The sequence below is a fragment of the Engraulis encrasicolus genome, chromosome 17 (genome assembly GCF_034702125.1).
Source record: "Engraulis encrasicolus isolate BLACKSEA-1 chromosome 17, IST_EnEncr_1.0, whole genome shotgun sequence".
Taxonomy (NCBI): domain Eukaryota; kingdom Metazoa; phylum Chordata; class Actinopteri; order Clupeiformes; family Engraulidae; genus Engraulis; species Engraulis encrasicolus.
Genome location: NC_085873.1, coordinates 29,152,158 through 29,169,657, shown reverse-complemented (window position 1 = coordinate 29,169,657; position 17,500 = coordinate 29,152,158). Strand labels below are relative to the sequence as shown.

Below are 17,500 nucleotides of genomic sequence, written 5' to 3'. Positions count from 1 at the left end.
ACGCTGTCAGCGCCCCTGCCGAGGCCAGTTGTAGGTGTAGAATGAGGGGATGCTGTGCTATTCCCATCCAGTCAGTTGCCCTCCAAGTGACGCAACAGCTTCAGCATTGCTACCAGTCAGGTCAAGAGCAAGGCAAGTACTTTCTGAGTTCCCGCAAATACGGGAACTCCTCCCACTTTGTTTGGAAGCAAACAATCATTAGCATAGGGAAATGCCGTTTGGGAAATATGAATTGTTATGCTCTTGTCCAGAATAAGTCTCGAAGAGATTTGAAAGTCGATGATAATCACGCTAGCTATTCCCATCCAGTCAGCTGCCACCGCAACGCTCCGCTGACAAGCTCATCATTCACCACGATGTATGAATATGGGGCTCAGTAAACATACAGGAACGGACCCAGAAAGCAGGCCATCCATCACAGGTGTGTGTGTGTGTCAGTGTGTGTCAGAGTGTGTGTGTGTGTGTGTGTGTGTGTGTGTGTGTGTGTGTGTGTGTGTGTGTGTGTGTGTGTGTGTGTGTGTGTGTGTGTGTGTGTGTGTGTGTGTGTGTGTGCACACACAGCAGGTCCAAGGCACGAGTGTAACAACCCCCCCAACACACACACACACACACACACACACACACACACACACACACACACACACACACACACACACACACACACACACACACACACACACACACACACACACACACACACACACACACACACTTTATGTCTATAGGTGCAAGCTAGCCAAGTGACGGCGTGTGATTGCCTTTCCTCTGTTCTCTGGAGGGTGATGACCTGGCAAGCATAACTGAGGTGATGACACATGTCTGTGCTTATAAATAGTCCTGACCGTACTGAGGCGAGGGGGAAGCCGTGGCCTTTGGGTTAGAGATCTTAGTCTTAGGATCAGAAGGTTGACGCTTTGGGTAAAATCATCTGTAAAGCGTTGTAATGTCATGTGATGTAATGTGGGAGGTAAATACAACGTGATTCATCATCAGTCACAGGCACGTAAGTGCTTAGGGTGTCAGGCTAGAGTTGCCAACCCTCCAGGTTGGAGGACAATTTGAATTAACCGATGCTCTCCTCCATCTTTCTCCTTGGCTGAGGTACCCTGAGCATGGTGCCATCTCACTGCACTGGTAGCCAGGCTACGCCCTCCTAATGAAGCAAAGCTGAAGGTCAGGAAAAACTCAGGAACAGAGGAATGCAAGTACTTTCTGAGCCCCGGAGGCCTTGCTAACTCCACCCACTTTTTCGGTGAGACAAAGAGACGTTGTATTGGGACTAAGAAAATGTTTGGTTTAAACTTCGGCACAGCCTTTTCTGGCCTCGACCAGTAGCAAACCAGGGGATGGGTGGGTCAACCATGCCGTCTGAGAAACGTGAATTGTTATGCTATAAGTCAGACCAAGTCTCGAAGAGATTTGAAAACCGATGATAATCAGGCTACCGCATTGGTCCCTTAAGGTGCCCCTCATAGTGTTGCCCTCCCCCCCCCCCCCAAAACACCCCCCCGCAACATTTGGCTGTCCCTGCACGGGTACCTCTGCACGGGTAACCGGGCGAATAGACCAGCCACGGCATGAGTGAGGCGAGCGACGGAAGTAATTCACTTTGTATTGAGTTGCGCAACAAAAACGCTTCTGGAGACTAGAGGCGATTTGCGTGACGAGAGCAACAGTTTGTAGTTGGACTCCTGGGAATGAGCTATGACAAGGTTTGGCGACAAGCCGCCACAGCCAATGACTGTATAGAGGTCAGTAACCACAGCCAATGGGAATGTTCCTCTGTCTGTCGCTTCAATTGTGTCGCGGCTGGTCTATTAGCCCGGTAAGACATCAATGCTTTACACTTCAGTGTGTGCAGGGTACACTGTGGAATGTAGTGCCATAATGTCAGATGGAGTTTCCCAGGTGGGCTTTCACTTTCAAATTACCATTGTACGTAAGGGCTAACCATGGCCTGTTGGTTAAAAAGTTGATTTTGGGATCATTCAGAAGGTAGCAGGTTCAAATCCCACCCTTTCCAGTATGAAGAATGTGTATGGACTTCCTATGCCTTCATCCACAGCGTAAGTACCCATGAGCCTGAAAGGGACTGGAACCAATGCCCTGTACCTAAATAATTGGGGAACATGACTTTACTATCACTGATTCTTGAGAAAGTGGCTAAAACAGGTTGTAATGTTGACAGAAAAAAACAAAGTGAATTACAAAATTATATGGTATATCCTTGTAGACTAAGGTCTTGGCTTTTCAGAAATGCACAAGGCCAATCTCCCCATTATGTATTTTTTTCAGAAATCAGGCTTTTCTCCGACCATAGCTTGTTTTTTGTCAACACCGTCAGACACAATTAAAAGTTATTAAAATTGTATTGATTTGGTTGCATATGTATCTGGAGTTTTTAAGTGATTATGTGTATTTTTTGGTTCACACATATGCCTTTAAATGTTGAAAATTCACTTTTGTTCTATTTTAATACTGTTTCATGTGTTCTAATTTTAAAATATGTACCGTCAAACGATGCTTACTTAACGCCTAAATACAACAAACAATTTTTTGTAATTTCACAAATATTCGTGTAGGCTTAAATTGGCTATTACTTTGATATTTCAACAACTCCTAAGGAAAATGTTGTAAGCACATTCCTTTAAAATGTCCAAAACTCCTTCTTACGGTGGTGACTTAAGAACTGACGGTGGTGACAGTAATCTGAGAGTGGTGAAAGTGGCCTAATTAGTACCTGCATTTAGCAAAATAAATAGCCCTCTCAAGTCAATGGCATCTTGCATAAACACTTTATTTTTGTGTGTGCACAGTATGAGCATGTCTTTTTACTTCATTAGTTAGATTATCTAGGAAGTAAGCCACTGGTTGTTGAAAATGTGGTAAAAACAGCTTTTAAGTTGTTCAAATCCAAAATATAGAGGTGTATTATCATAGATGTAGGTCTTGGCTGTGCAGTGAATGCATTGACCAAGCTCCCCATGTTTAACATTTTTCATAAAATGGGCTCTTTCTTGTTTTGTCAACAGCGGCAGACAGAATTAGAAGTAAAAACACATGTTTACTGTATTAAAGTGAATTACTTTAACAATTCAACATAACTGTAGACACTTATTGTATGCATATTCTTAAAACATGTCAAAAACACGTAAAACATGTGTTTTTTGGTGAACTCCATCAGATGTCACCACCGTCAGGTTTTCTGACAAAAAAACCTCCAAATGCACCTCAGTGGTGGCTAGAGTATCATTTTGGATCACAATTATTACTAACATGCCTAGTAATGTTTCATTAACCAGCACAATTTAGTAAAATATGGAACAACATGATGAGCAGAACAAAATCTGACGGTGGTGACATCTGACGGTGTGAGACAAAAAAACACTCTTTTAAATATTATGCATTGTTTGTTCACATTAGCCATTTAATTTTCGCTCTGTTTCTTGGGTGCTTCATACCTTTTCTGAAAAAAATTATATTTATTAACATTAATGTAATACAATACTATTAAAACCCCCGACGGTGTTGACAGTTTATGGTTGGGACAGTACCAGTGTCCAAACAAATTAACAAATTGAGGACAAAATAATAAACTTACAGGAGCTTCAGTGATGGTGAAGTAGGCAGTAGACCTGAAGGTTTGAAAAGGGGTCCTCAGTAATGAAAATTACCTTGTGCATGCCTGATTTTATTGTCTTTTAGAAAAAATCTGACGGTGGTGACCAATATGCTGGACACATTTTGAGCAATCAGTAAATAATAGTAAATATTGTTTTACATCCACTATGTGCAAATCTGTAGAACCACTTTAATATGGTCTTCCACATCATGGTGATATTGTTCAATTCTGTTAGTGATTTTTGTATTTTAAGTCAATTGAAATGATGATGCCAGTCCTTGGGACAGGCGTTTTTACAGGGTGTGGACAGGTTTATAGCCATGAAAAGTAATAAAATTACACTTAAATATTTCAAACAACTGTGTATTCGTGTGACAGACCCCTTGGCCATTACCTGGGTTCATTTTGTTTGTGAAAATTTAGTTGATTTTCAACAGAATTAATATTTTACTGCAGGGACATGTTTTTGCCAAACTTTCAAGAATCAGTGCTATACTACTATAGTGACTTTACTATACTACATTATACATGTAGCTTACTAATACATTCAGAGCAGCTGTCATAAACTGCACATACAGTAAAGCATTCATGACTGTTTCACTCAACATTCATATCAAAACCTTTCTTGAATGTTGAAGACAGAACAACGACAGCTTGTCAAAAGAAAAGTAACGGCCTTTGCGTAAGTGTAATGTAATGTAATACAATATAATACAGACAAAAGTGTAGAGCCAGCCAGTGTCCCGGTGAAACCCTGCAATGATCACCACAGGGGCCGTGACAAATATAATGGAGGAGGTGAGGAGAAAGATATTCACCCCATTGGCATTACCACTGTAGCATACTGCACTGTAGCCTGTGGAGCAGTGCTTGATGTTTCGTAAAGTGAGTAATACTTATGGTGTTGTGCAAGATCCTCTAACACTGATCTGCCACAGCCTGCTCCTCCTGTGAAGAAGTACAACCTCTGAGTTCAAGACCAAGCTGCAGTTATTAGTTTCCCACTGCGGTAAAGCAGCAAAATATCTTACTCAAAATGCAAGCTTTATTCCTTTTTTTGGTCTTAGGGTCAGAGTTAAAGTCAACGGATTTGCTAGGTTTAGGGCGATTTCTTCTTTTCAAATCATTCTTTGATCCAAGTGTCTACTAGCCTAGCGCCTATGAAGTAGCGTCCTGCTTTTCCTAAAGCATGACTTGTTGCTATCCTGTTGAATATAATCTAAGCGAACCGTTACACCATCCTGATTTAATTTACACGTAATTGCCCAAGGATTGAGCACTACAGTCATTACGAAACAAATGAAGAGGGGGAAGAAAAAAAACAGTCAAAACCATATTGTTTATTAGACCCGTTACCCTCTTTGTACAGTAATTGTCAGGAATGTCAGCAGGAGGAACATGGCGCCTTTTTATTTGCATTAGTAGACTATACAATTACTTTGGAATGGGCTCACACGGCGCGCTCAGTGGCAACATAACCATGCAGCAGAGGCCATTGAACATTCAGAGAGTCGAATTCAGCACTTAAAGTGTTTGTCCTACTCTCTTGAATGAACACAGCGTAAATGTACTGTCACTGTGACAGCAGTTTAGGCCACAGCTGACTAAACCAGAGCGGAGCAGGGGGAGGGTGGAGGGGGGAGGGGGCAGGGGGGGCAGAATGGCTCTGTGTGAATCAATGGATAAACGAATGAGGATCTGTTCAGTTCTCACAGTTCAGTAGACATGATGGGTGCCGGGCCGGCAGGGGGAAGCCGACAGAGTGACAAAGGGGTCAGCTGTCCCGGGAGCAAGAAGAGTGGAAGGGGGGACAGAAATGGGAACCCATTTCATGGCGTATTTAGTGGGGTGGGTGTGTGTTTTCGGATGGTTTTGTTCCCAGGCCCCGCCAAAGCTGTCAGCGACACCAGGTGCCGGTACATTGGACCCACCTAACGAACGACTCAAGCCGACCCCGGCACAAACAACAACACAATTACAATGTCAACAGTCTCGGCAAGTCACTACGGTCACAACGCAAGAATGTTGCCACTTAATAAAGGGGACGTGGAGAGGGTGGGGGGTTGAGCAGTGGGGTGGCGGAGTGCGGAAGCTTATTAGGACTGGGAATGGCATAGTGGAAGCGGACGTAGCTCGCGCACGCCCTCTCTCTTTTTCTGACTCGCTCACGCTTTCTCGGTCACTAATTCGATCTCTCTTCTCTCTCTCTCTCTCTCTCTCTCTCTCTCCTTCTGTCTTTCTCCCCCTTTCTCTCCTCCCTTGCTCTTCATGTGCGCTCTCCCTCTCTCTCTCTCTCTCTGACTCAATCTCTCTCTCTCTCTCTCTCACCCTCTCTCTAGGAATGCTGATTACCCATCCTCACTCCCTGTCTCTCATTTACTCACAGAATCATCCTTCTCTCTTTCTCTTCCACTATGTATCTCCCCCTCTCTCTCTCTCTCGCTCTGTATCTCTATCATTCTCTCCATGCACTCTGATTATCCATCCTCAACCTGTCTCTCTATTGCTCACTGAATTTCTGTCTTTCTTTCTTTCTTTCTTTCTTTCTTTCTTTCTTTCTTTCTTTCTTTCTTTCTTTCTTTCTTTCTTTCTTTCTATCTTTCTTTCTTTCTTTCTTTCCCCCCTCTCCCCTATACTCTCCTTCTGTCTTTCTCCCCCTCTCTCTCCTCCCTTGCTCTCCATGTGCGCTCTCCCTCTCTGTCTCTCTCTCTCCGTCTCTCCACGCGTGTTGATTCCCCGTGCCGTCGCCTCCATTATCTTAGCTATCCGTCAGGCGTGTATAATGTCGTACGAGGGGCCGTGGTGGGGATGCCCGCCTGCATCCCTCCGTGACTGCCTTCACTTTCCTTTCTTTCATCATTACACCAGGACTGCAGGCACAGCAGCACTGGGTGACAGGAGCGATGGTGGCAACGTCAAAAGATATCCAGGCAAAACACATGCATGCACGCTCACTGACGCAGACTTACAGACAACACACGCATGCATGTACACTCACGCGCACGCACACACACACACACACACACACACACACACACACACACACACACACACACACACACACACACACACACACACACACACACACACACACACACACACACACACACACACACACACACAGACCCCGAGCACCAACACAGACTCACACACACATAACGCCGCATGCACGAACACACACACACACACGCATGCGCAAACACACACATGCGCAAGCACACACACGCACACACACACACACACACACACACACACACACACACACACACACACACACACACACACACACACACACACACACACACACACACACACACAAGCCTGCCTGAAGCCTCATCTCGATTTCAGTATGCACACCAGGCGAGTAGCAAATAGATTATACACAGAGGGATTATCATCATGCATTTGGTACACACACAGTCACCTACGCTGACAAACAACACCCACATAAAAACAACATGTGCATCTGCTCAATCCATCGGCCCGTCCATCAAGTACTGCACATCCATCTGTTGGCGATATGTTATTCATGTCTCCTCCTTGTTAGTCGCTTTGGTCAAAGGCGTCTGCTAAATGTAATGTAATGTAATGTAATGTAATGTCATGGGCATTCATGGGTAAGTAGTTAGGGCGTCAGAGGTGTGTTTCTCAAAAGCGTAGTTGTTAGCCAGTTAGCAAATTGGGTAGTTGTCAATGGGAAATTGCATTTCAAACAACAAAGTAGCTAACATAGTTAGCAACTTCGCTTTCCAGAAATACACCCCAGGGGTGAGTTTCTCAAAAGAGAAGTTGTTAGCCTGTTAGCAACTTCGGTAGTTGCCAATGGGAAAATGCATTGAAAACAACAAAGTAGCTAATATAGTAAGCAACTTTGGTTTTGAGAAATTCATCCCAGACTTGTAGCCCAAAGGTTGCCGGTTCAATTTCCGACCCACCAGGTTTGTGGGGGGAGTAATTAACCAGTGCTCTCCCCCTTCCTCCGCCATGACTGAGGTACCTGGAGCATAGTACCGTCCCACCACACTGCTCCCTGTTGGGCGCCATCGGGGGCTGCTTGATAGCTCAGCTCGACAAGTAGCTCATATAGACATGAAACCGGTCAACCTGTAAAAAACTGGTGTTGTTTTTGGAGTGTTTGAACGCGACATAGGTCTATTTGCCTTGTTTTTATTCCCTCCACTTTTTATATTAGTCTCTTGTTATCAGGCCTGGACTGAAATTCTGGTAAAGAGGGCATTTTCCCGGTGGGCCGACAGTCCTTAGGGGCCATTGCTGTTGTCATTGTGTTTTATTCATTGCTTTTTTTTTGTTTTGTTTGGTTTTATTTTTTGTTTTCTGTTTTTGTTTTCTGTCTTCCCCTCAGAGACAGGCCCACCATTTGGATGTGGCGGCCCACTGGACAAACTTTAACACAGACAATAAACCAAGTCATTCATAATATCATAGAAAAACAGGGGGGTGCGTGAGAGGCTAAGCCAAGAATACCCAGGCCATGTCTTGGTCCCAGGCCAGCTGTACTTGTTATGGCATCTATTCCATCTCAGTATCCCATCTCGACGAAGCATCCCATCGTGACAGCACATCTCCAGTCTAGCTTGCTACTGTATATGCGACTGATGGCTTTTGATGCTTCTCTGCTTCTGGTTGAGACAGCGGTATAATAGTAATTGACAGTCGTGGGTGTCATGAGAATGTATAGCAAATGGTTGATTAAGCTTTTAGGAGGCTTACACAGGCGATGCGTCCTAACGAGTACACGCCCACAGCGCAGCACATCGCTACGCTTTGGTCACCATCATGTGCTGATGCGTGGCAATGCGAGGCCCACCCCTAGGACAGCCCCTGACAACAGTGATGGTTGATTAAGCTTTATACATTTATTGTTGCCCCATAAAATGTGTCAATAATTATTGCCACAATTCCTTTGTCTCCAGTCTTGCTTGCTATTTGTCCTTTTGCAGCACGTCACTGTGCTGGATGCATTAGTGTCCTAATAATTCATTATGGTCAATAATTATTATCACAATTGTTGTCCACTATTGCTTCCTATTTGTCCAGTGTGAGCGCCTGCCTTCTGGCTGTTGAGTGTCCTCAGGTTTTTGGCAAAAGCAAGGTTAGCCCAAAAGCACAAAGACGCAGAGTGGAGTGGAGGGGAGGGGAGCGGAGGGGAGGTTTCAGTGGGCGGCAGAGCCAACACGGCCATGCGATACCTCTTCTCAAGACACGGACACATTAAAAATGCAGGAGTGTTTGGGCAGCGGGAGCATGCCAGAGGACGGGGATGCTATGAGAAGGGCATGCGGGTATACGCGTCCAAAAGAAAAAAACTGAGTGTTAAAAAAACTGAGTGTTAAAAAACTGGAGTGTTAATTCAACACAGAGAGTAATTTGGGGTCAAATACGTTCTAGAAGATGCTAAATCAACACTCGTGGTGTTCAATTAACACTGCCTTATTTACTGTGTAGGTAGGGGACAGTTGAGTGCACAGCAGCCGTATCCAGTGGGGACACTTTATAATGGATGCATAAAAAGCATTATAAAGACTTAGCAAATAATTGACTTATGCTGTACTGTGAACACACGGTTGCTTTGCGTCGTCTTTGCTTCGGTCTTTCTCTATTCCCTTACAGACGCTCCCTCACACACACAATCACGCATGCGCACACAAATGCCATGTACGCACCCGCATGTTGACATAAATACACACACACAAGCACACACACACACGGACGCACACGCACGCACGCACACACACGCACGCACGCACGCACGCACGCACGCACGCACGCACACACACACACACACACACAAACACACACACACAAACACCCACACTCATTTCTCAGAAGTCATTTCTTTTCACAGATGACCTCTCTCCGTTCCCTTGCTTTTCTTTCCTCTTCTTCTTTGTTGACTATTCACTCTGTTCTCAGTTTCTTTTTTCTGTCAATGTCTGTGCTCTGCTGAGCACTATCTTAAGAATGTTGTATGTATCTATGAAACAGCAATGGCTACAATACATTGCACATGTGTATCAAAGCTGCAGAACAATAGCAAAACACTGGCGTTCTGTGAAAAACACACAATAGATAACACATGCAGTAGGCCAACACAGCCATACAATATACAGTACATTAGAGCAGTGGTTCCCAAACTTTTTTTGTTGGAACCCCCTTTTGGACCTAAGAATATGTTCGCAACACCCCTACATCCTGCTTTCCAAATGCAAAAACATATTTTTTGCTAAACTTCAATGTAAATCACAGGAAAGATAGATTAAATGTATTACCCACTGGAGGGAATGTTGTTATCAATGTATGGAAATGTGTATTTATAAAAACACATATTCAAGGTTTCATGCAAGCAGACACTTCTGTCCGCGACCCCCCTGCCTTAGCTCTGCGGCCCCCTTAGGGGTTCCAACCCCCAGCTTGGGAACCCCTGCATTAGAGTCAGAAATGCAGTGTTTATTCAATACTTGTGTGACTGCACTCTGGGACCACATACACACCAGCACATTTCTTTGTCTCTGTAAGTGTTGAATGAACACTGCAAAATGCTGTGTATATGGTCTGCAGAAGAGCCTGACTTTCACATTCATGGTTCACACACAATTTGTATTTCTGAAGTGGCACGGCACAGGCGTGACAGTGACCTATTGAGAAACTGACTTGTTCACAACCTGAGACATTTTTGACAAGCCAAGCCAAGGCAAGCCATGCCAAGCTAGGCGCCCCCACAGCCAAGGATGTGACAGGACTCTTGATCACTGCACACAGTAGTCACACAGTACTGTACCTGTGTAGAGTGGAGAGAGAGAGAGAGAGAGAGAGAGAGAGAGAGAGAGAGAGAGAGAGAGAGAGAGAGAGAGAGAGAGAGAGAGAGAGAGAGAGAGAGAGAGAGAGAGAGAGCAGGTGGAGGAGAAAGGGGGGGGGGCGTCGAGAGTGTGAAAGAGACAGAGAAAGATGGAAGAAAAGAAAGGGTGAGAGAAATAGGCCCAGGGAGAGATAAAGAGTGAAAAGGAGGTGGAGAGAGGTGGATGGATAAGATCCAGAGGCAGCGTGAGCGACGGAGAGAGGTAGAGAAAAACAGAAAGACAGAGAGAGAGAGAGAGGCAGATAGGCAAGTAAATACTCAGGGAGATAAATAGACAGAAAGACGCGGAAAGTAAAGCTCTTTTGCTATAAAGCTTTGCTTAAGCAACGCCACCAAATCTCTCCCAATTTAGTTCTGCCGCACCATGTGTTTGTCTCAGAGGGATGACACATACCTGCTCCCCCTCCCCATCCATCTTCCTCCTCTTCCCCCCCTCCACTCTCCTCTTCTTCCCCTTCCTTCCTCCTCTCCTACTCCTCATCTTCAACCTCCTCTTCCTCCTCTTCCTCCATCCTCCCTCCTTCTCCTCCTCCTACTCTTTTCTACTCCTCCTCCTCCTCCTCCTCTATCCTCCGCTCCTTCTCTATCCTCCTTCTCTATCCTCCTTCTCCTCCTCCTCCATCCCCTCCACCTCCTCCTCCTCCTCCAACCTCCTATCCTTCTCCATCCTCCTCCTCCATCCTCCCTCCTCCTCCTCCTCCTCCTCCTCCTCCATCCTCCCTTCCCCTCATCCTCCGCTCCTTCTCTATCCTCCTCTCCTCCTTCATCCCCTCCACCTCCTCCTCCTCCTCCTACTCTATTCTTTGCTCCTTCTCTATCCTCCTCTCCTTCTCCATCCCCCTTCCTCCTCCTCCTCCTTCCTCCGCCGGACGTCTCTGGCTCCTCAGTCAATGGAGAACAAAAGACAATCCCCTGATCAATAGAGACTGAAAGGCCACTTTAGGTGATCCATGCCGCTCTAATTTATCAACTATAAGCGGACACACAAACACACACGCACGCGCGCACACACGCATGCTGCACACACGCACGCATGGACGCACCCACACAGAGACACACTCCCACATGCATGCGCATAAGCACACAGACACACACAGGCACAGACACACACATACACATACACACATGCACACACACACACACATACACACACACACATGCACACACACACACACATACACACACACACAGACACACTTGAAGAACAAAAACACAATCCCTGACATGGAAAAGTTTTTTTTGGAACTGCACAGAAGGGAACAGTGTGTGTTATTCAACAGCGCACACAACGACCAACGTACTGCAGCAAGCTTTTCTTGCACAAAAACCCACATCCAGCCAGCCAGGCAGTCAGTCAGTCAGTCAGTCGAGTTATTGAATTGTCTACGTCAAAGCGCATAGCTCAGAGAAATAGATTTCCATTTTTGCGGCTGAATGAAAAGAAAAGCCTTGCCGCGATTTCACTCTTGCGAGAGGCCACTGAAACGGCTGCCAAAGCGCAAGAGGAGAAGAAGAAAAAATAATAATAATTGCAGGATCTATTGATATGTTCGGAGGAAAAAAACGTTTGAAAACATGAAACGGGAACCCGGTGATTACGAGGGGACTTCTAATTACGCTGAGCACTCCGGTAGGTGGTTAGATTTCGCAACCCCTCGACATGTTTATCCGAAAACATGTTTATGATATACACACGCGTCGAGAGAACACCTACAGATCGGTATAATGATATGGATGATATTTGTGCCCTGCGGGGCCATGGAGGATTTACGATCTTGCCACTGTAAACAATGCAGTGTCAATTCAAGACTTATAAGAGCCAATTTAACGACCTTGGAGTGTATTTGGTCCTAGAGTACTCTCTAGGTGTTGAATTAACACTGTTTTTTTTCCAATGCGTCTTTTTTTTGGCCAGCTGAAGGGGCCGGAGAGTTTATGCAGTGTCTTAGCAACCGTAACTCTGAGTAACGGCGCTCCCGGCCTTCTGCTTCGGCTTACTGTATGAGGAGGGAAAGAAACGCTGATGCCAAGGCCGGGCCCGAGTCTTTCTCTCTCTGTGTTTCTCTCTGTTTCTTTCTTTTTCTCTCTTTTCCTTTCTCTCTCTCTCTCTCTCTCTCTTTTTCTCTCTCTCTCTCTCTTTCTCTCTCTCTCTCTCTCTCTCACTCGATAGTCAGAGAAAGAAGCACAGAGAGATGGAAAGGAAAGCAGAAAGACAAAAAGACTGAGATTGTGTGTGTGTGTGACGGAGAGAGAGAAAGCAAGGGCGTGAGAGACAAAGAGAGAGAGAGGCCTGTGTGTGTGTGTGTGTGTGTGTGTGTGTGTGTGTGTGTGTGTGTGTGTGTGTGTGTGTGTGTGTGTGTGTGTGTGTGTACAACAGAAGAAAGGGAACGATGAGGAGGGGATTAGTCAGTGAAAAAAGAGAGAGTGAGAGAGAGAGAGAGAGAGAGAGAGAGATGAGTGGATGAATACAGAGACAAGGACGAAAGGAAGAAGGGAAATCCCATATGTGGATATATAGCTCTTCTTTCCCTGAGCCATTTGCCTATGGTGCAGTATTGGAGCTAAGAAGAGATGGGAAGCTTCCAACAGGCGAGAGGCATCCAAACTTGATAGTACAGCACAGCAGTGTTGCCAGATATACAATAATTATCGTATTTGTACCATAATTTTGTCCATTTTGTCCTCTGTGCGATCAAAAAAACATGATGTACGATAATTTCAGAGTTGACGCTCAGTTCATTTAGATGCCTTGAAACGACAAGTTGGTCGATAATTTAATCCCCAAAAGTTCCCAAAACGATAATTTTTAAGTTTTGGTGCGATAATTCAGCATTTTCCATCTGGCAACACTGCAGCCCAGAAACATGTGGGGTAGTTGGGTGGATGGGAGGTGGGAGGTTGTGGGAGGTGGGAGGTGGGAGGTTGGGGTGTTGGAGGTAGCCGGAGGGGCTTAACGGGAGTCTGTAGCCCAGAAGCCTTGGGGAGTGTGGATGGTGGTGATGGTGGGGAGGTGTGCGTGCGTGCGTGCGTGCGTGCGTGCGTGCGTGCGTGCGTGCGTGCGCGTGCGTGTGTGTGCCTTGGAAGGGGGGTGTTAACAGGGGCTTACTGACCGTTCATCGATGTAGAGACAGAGAGACAGGAGAAACTGAGTTAGAGAGAGCCAGGAAAGAGAAAGTAAGTCAATGACAAACAGAGAGCAAGAGATAGATATAAGGCAGAGAGACAGAAATAGACAGAATGTAGACAGAGAGAGAGAGAGAGAGAGAGAGAGAGAGACAGAGAGAGAGGGAGGGAGAGAGAGAGAGAGAGAGATACAGAGAGATACAGAGAGAGAGAGCGAGCAAAGAAGCACAAGACGGAGAGAGAAATTGGCAGAAATGCGAAACGAGGAATAGACTTGACAGAGAGAGCACAAAAGAGATGGATGTTCACCAGAAAAGAGATGAAAGAGAAAATGCAGAGAGCAGAAAAATGATGGCAAGAACAGAAACAGTGAGATACACAGAGAGCGGGAGAAAGAGAAAGAATGAGAGAGCAGCTGACCGAGATAGAGCGGCAAACGGACAAAGATTGAAACAGGCATGGCGTTATGGTGTCACTACAATCACAGAAAGGAAAGACAGCGTGCAGAGAGCAGAAAAATGATGGAAGGAAGAGAATCAGAGATAGAGGGAGAGCAATGCAGGGAGGACGAGAGAAAGAGAAAGAGAAAGAGAGAGAAACTGACCAAGATAGGGAGCAAGAGACACATAGATAGAAAGGTGCAGAGAGCAGAAAAATGATTTAAATTAGAAATAAACAGAGAGATATAGAGGGAGAGAGAAAGGAAAAGACATAGATAGAATCGGAGGGATGTAGAGAGTGAGAGACACATATGGGCAGAGATATATTGTGCAGAGAGCAGAGAGATTACCGGTATGTAAAGAAAAAAGAAACAGAGATATACAAAGACAGAGAGAGAGAGAGAGAGAGAGAGAGAAAGAGAGAAAGAGAGAGAGAGAGAATCTGACAGAATTAGAGAGTGAGAGAGACAAGAGGACAGAGATAGAAAGAGGCATGGCGATATGTTATGGCGTCACTACAATCATTGAAATGAAAGACAGCGTGCAGAGAGCAGAAAAGAAACGATGAAAAGATGAAAGAAACATACCATACAGAGAGAGAGAGAGAAAAAGATATATAGAGAGAATATGAGTGAGGTAGAGAGTGAGAGCAACACATGAATAGAGATAGAAACAGGCCATTATGTTATGATGTCAGTGGCGGTTCTACACATTTGAGGGCCCTAGGCAAAGCAGAGACATGGGGCCCTCTTGAATTATTCTTGCTAGCATATACCATGGCGGGGCTGACTGTTGGTGGCCCCTACAGTCAGGGCCGGATTAATGCACAGGCTAGATATGGCTGCAGCCTAGGGGCCCCCACCTGCCAGGGGGCCCCTGATTGGCCAAAAGTGAAAAATTGCAGAATTGTGACAAGGTGCAATATTCGAAATATATCTGTTGTGTTTAGTACAGTTGGTAAAAAGGCTATCTTCATTCCTAGCTCATAATTATGACGCTGTCTATGTAAATTTGTCACAAAATTTGTCTTCCGAGGGGGCCCACAGCAACCTGTAGCCTAGGTCCGGCCCTGCCTACAACGGACAGTTTTTGGTGGGGCCCTGGGCAATAGCCTGGTCTGCCTATGGGTACAGCCGGCTTCGTATGGTGTGACTGCAATCATTGCTGTCAGACGTCATGCTGCTTACTAAGTGGGGAACATCATTCCCCAGCGCTACTGAAAATACTAATAATGCTAACCTTTGGAGGTCAGAGTGAACCGATGCTGTCCCGACACATCCAGTTACGCATAGCAAATGTGTGTATTGCAACACTGATGCAGACTGATAGGGCCATGAAAGACTAGCCTTAGAAGTCCGCATTATGCATAATAAAAAATACAACGCCAACGAGTCCAGTCAAAGATACTGATGTCATAACCTGTAAGAGCACCCAGCAAGGATAATGAGATGGATTTAGGCGACGCATGCACACACACACGTAGAAAAGCGCACGCACCCACACAGGCATGCATGCACGCAGGGAAGCTGACAGAGTGGGGGGTGGGGGTGGGGGGGGACAAAGGGGTCACTTGGGAGAGAGGGGGCCCAGAAATGGGTCCTCAATTCATTGTTTGTATGGGATTTAAGGTTCTTTCAGATGACTTTGTCCCGGGCCTAGCCAAATCTGTCAGCGGCCCTGCATGCACACACACACAACAAACACACACACACACACACACACACACACACACACACACACACACACACACACACACACACACACACACACACACACACACACACACACACACACACACACACACACACGCACGCAAACGCCGCTTAGCAGAATAACATTGCACCCCCCACACACAAACACACACACACATCCAGCACTCCCCCTCCACACACACACACACACACACAAACACACACACACACACACACACACCACACACGCGCAAGAAGCAAGGAGTAACATTGCACACACACACACACACACACACACTCACTCACATACACACATCCAGCACTCACACACACACACACACACACACACACACACACACACACACACACACACACACACACACACACACACACACACACACACACACACACTCACACACACACACATTTTGCCACACACATTTTTGCCAAAGCATTTAGAATGCTTAATTATGAAATCCATCCCTGTTAACACCTGTTACGAAATTAATGCCAATCACTGCCCCCGGAGAACACTTCCCCATCGCAGCGAAAACCCAATTTAGGTGGCAAGTCTCCTGCCACACACACACTGGAATGTACACACACATGCACACGCGCACGCACACAAACTCACACACGCACACACACACAAACACACACACACACACACACACGCACAAACTCACACACACACACACACACACACACACACACACACACACACACACACACACACACACACACACACACACACACACACACACACACACACACACACACACACACACACACACACGCACAAACTCACACACACGCACACACACACACACAAACCCAATTTAGGTGGCAAGTCTCCCACCACTACTCATTATCATTGGCCACCCCGTGGCCCCCCTCCCTGCTGCTCACAATTAGTTTCAAGTGTGAAGGCTGCAAAAACACACTCACGTCTGAGCGTGCACACACACACACGCACGCACACACACACGCAATTGGAAACAAAGACACACAAAGACACACACACACACACACACACACATTTTCACACATACTAAAACATACGTACTCACGCATGCACAATGACATGCAAACACACCCACACATGATCACACAGAAACACAAAAGCATGCGCATAAACGTGTATAGTATATGCACATACAGAAAGACAGACAGACACACAAACTCACACGTACACATGTACACATATGCACGCATGCAGACTAAAATATATGGCATGCAAGCACACACACAATATATGGTACACACACACACTCACACTCACACACACACACACACACACACACACACACACACACACACACACACACGCACACGCGCACACACACACACACACACACACACATAGACACACACACACACGCTCAAAAGCATACACGCACGCACGCACGCACGCACGCACACACTCAAAATCAGACACACAAAAACCACACTATCTTTCATCCTCATGCAAAAACTCTCTCTCATTTATCATGCAGGGGGGCATCTGCTCCCCTCTCTCCGTCCGTGTTTGCCTACGTACGTGTATCATTCTCAGCGGTGGCTTCGGTTTGTTTGGCGAACCTGTCCCCGACGTTAATATTAATGTCATGTAAATGTTTGAGCTGCTCGGTGCTCGCTTGGCACAGTGTCTTGTCTGGTCTCCTCTGGTGTTGGAGCTCAGGTTTGGACATTATTCAATCAAGCCCTTGAGCAGCGGTGTAAGATGAGGGTGTTAAGTCACTTTTTC

General features: G+C 45.9%; 1 protein-coding gene across 1 annotated transcript in view; it reads right to left on the bottom strand.

Annotated features, from left to right (window-relative positions):
- The window catches only part of shisa9a (shisa family member 9a), a 94,365-nt gene that overhangs the window by 34,547 nt on the left and 42,318 nt on the right, over nt 1-17,500 (bottom strand). The gene's annotated exons all lie outside the window — the stretch shown is intronic.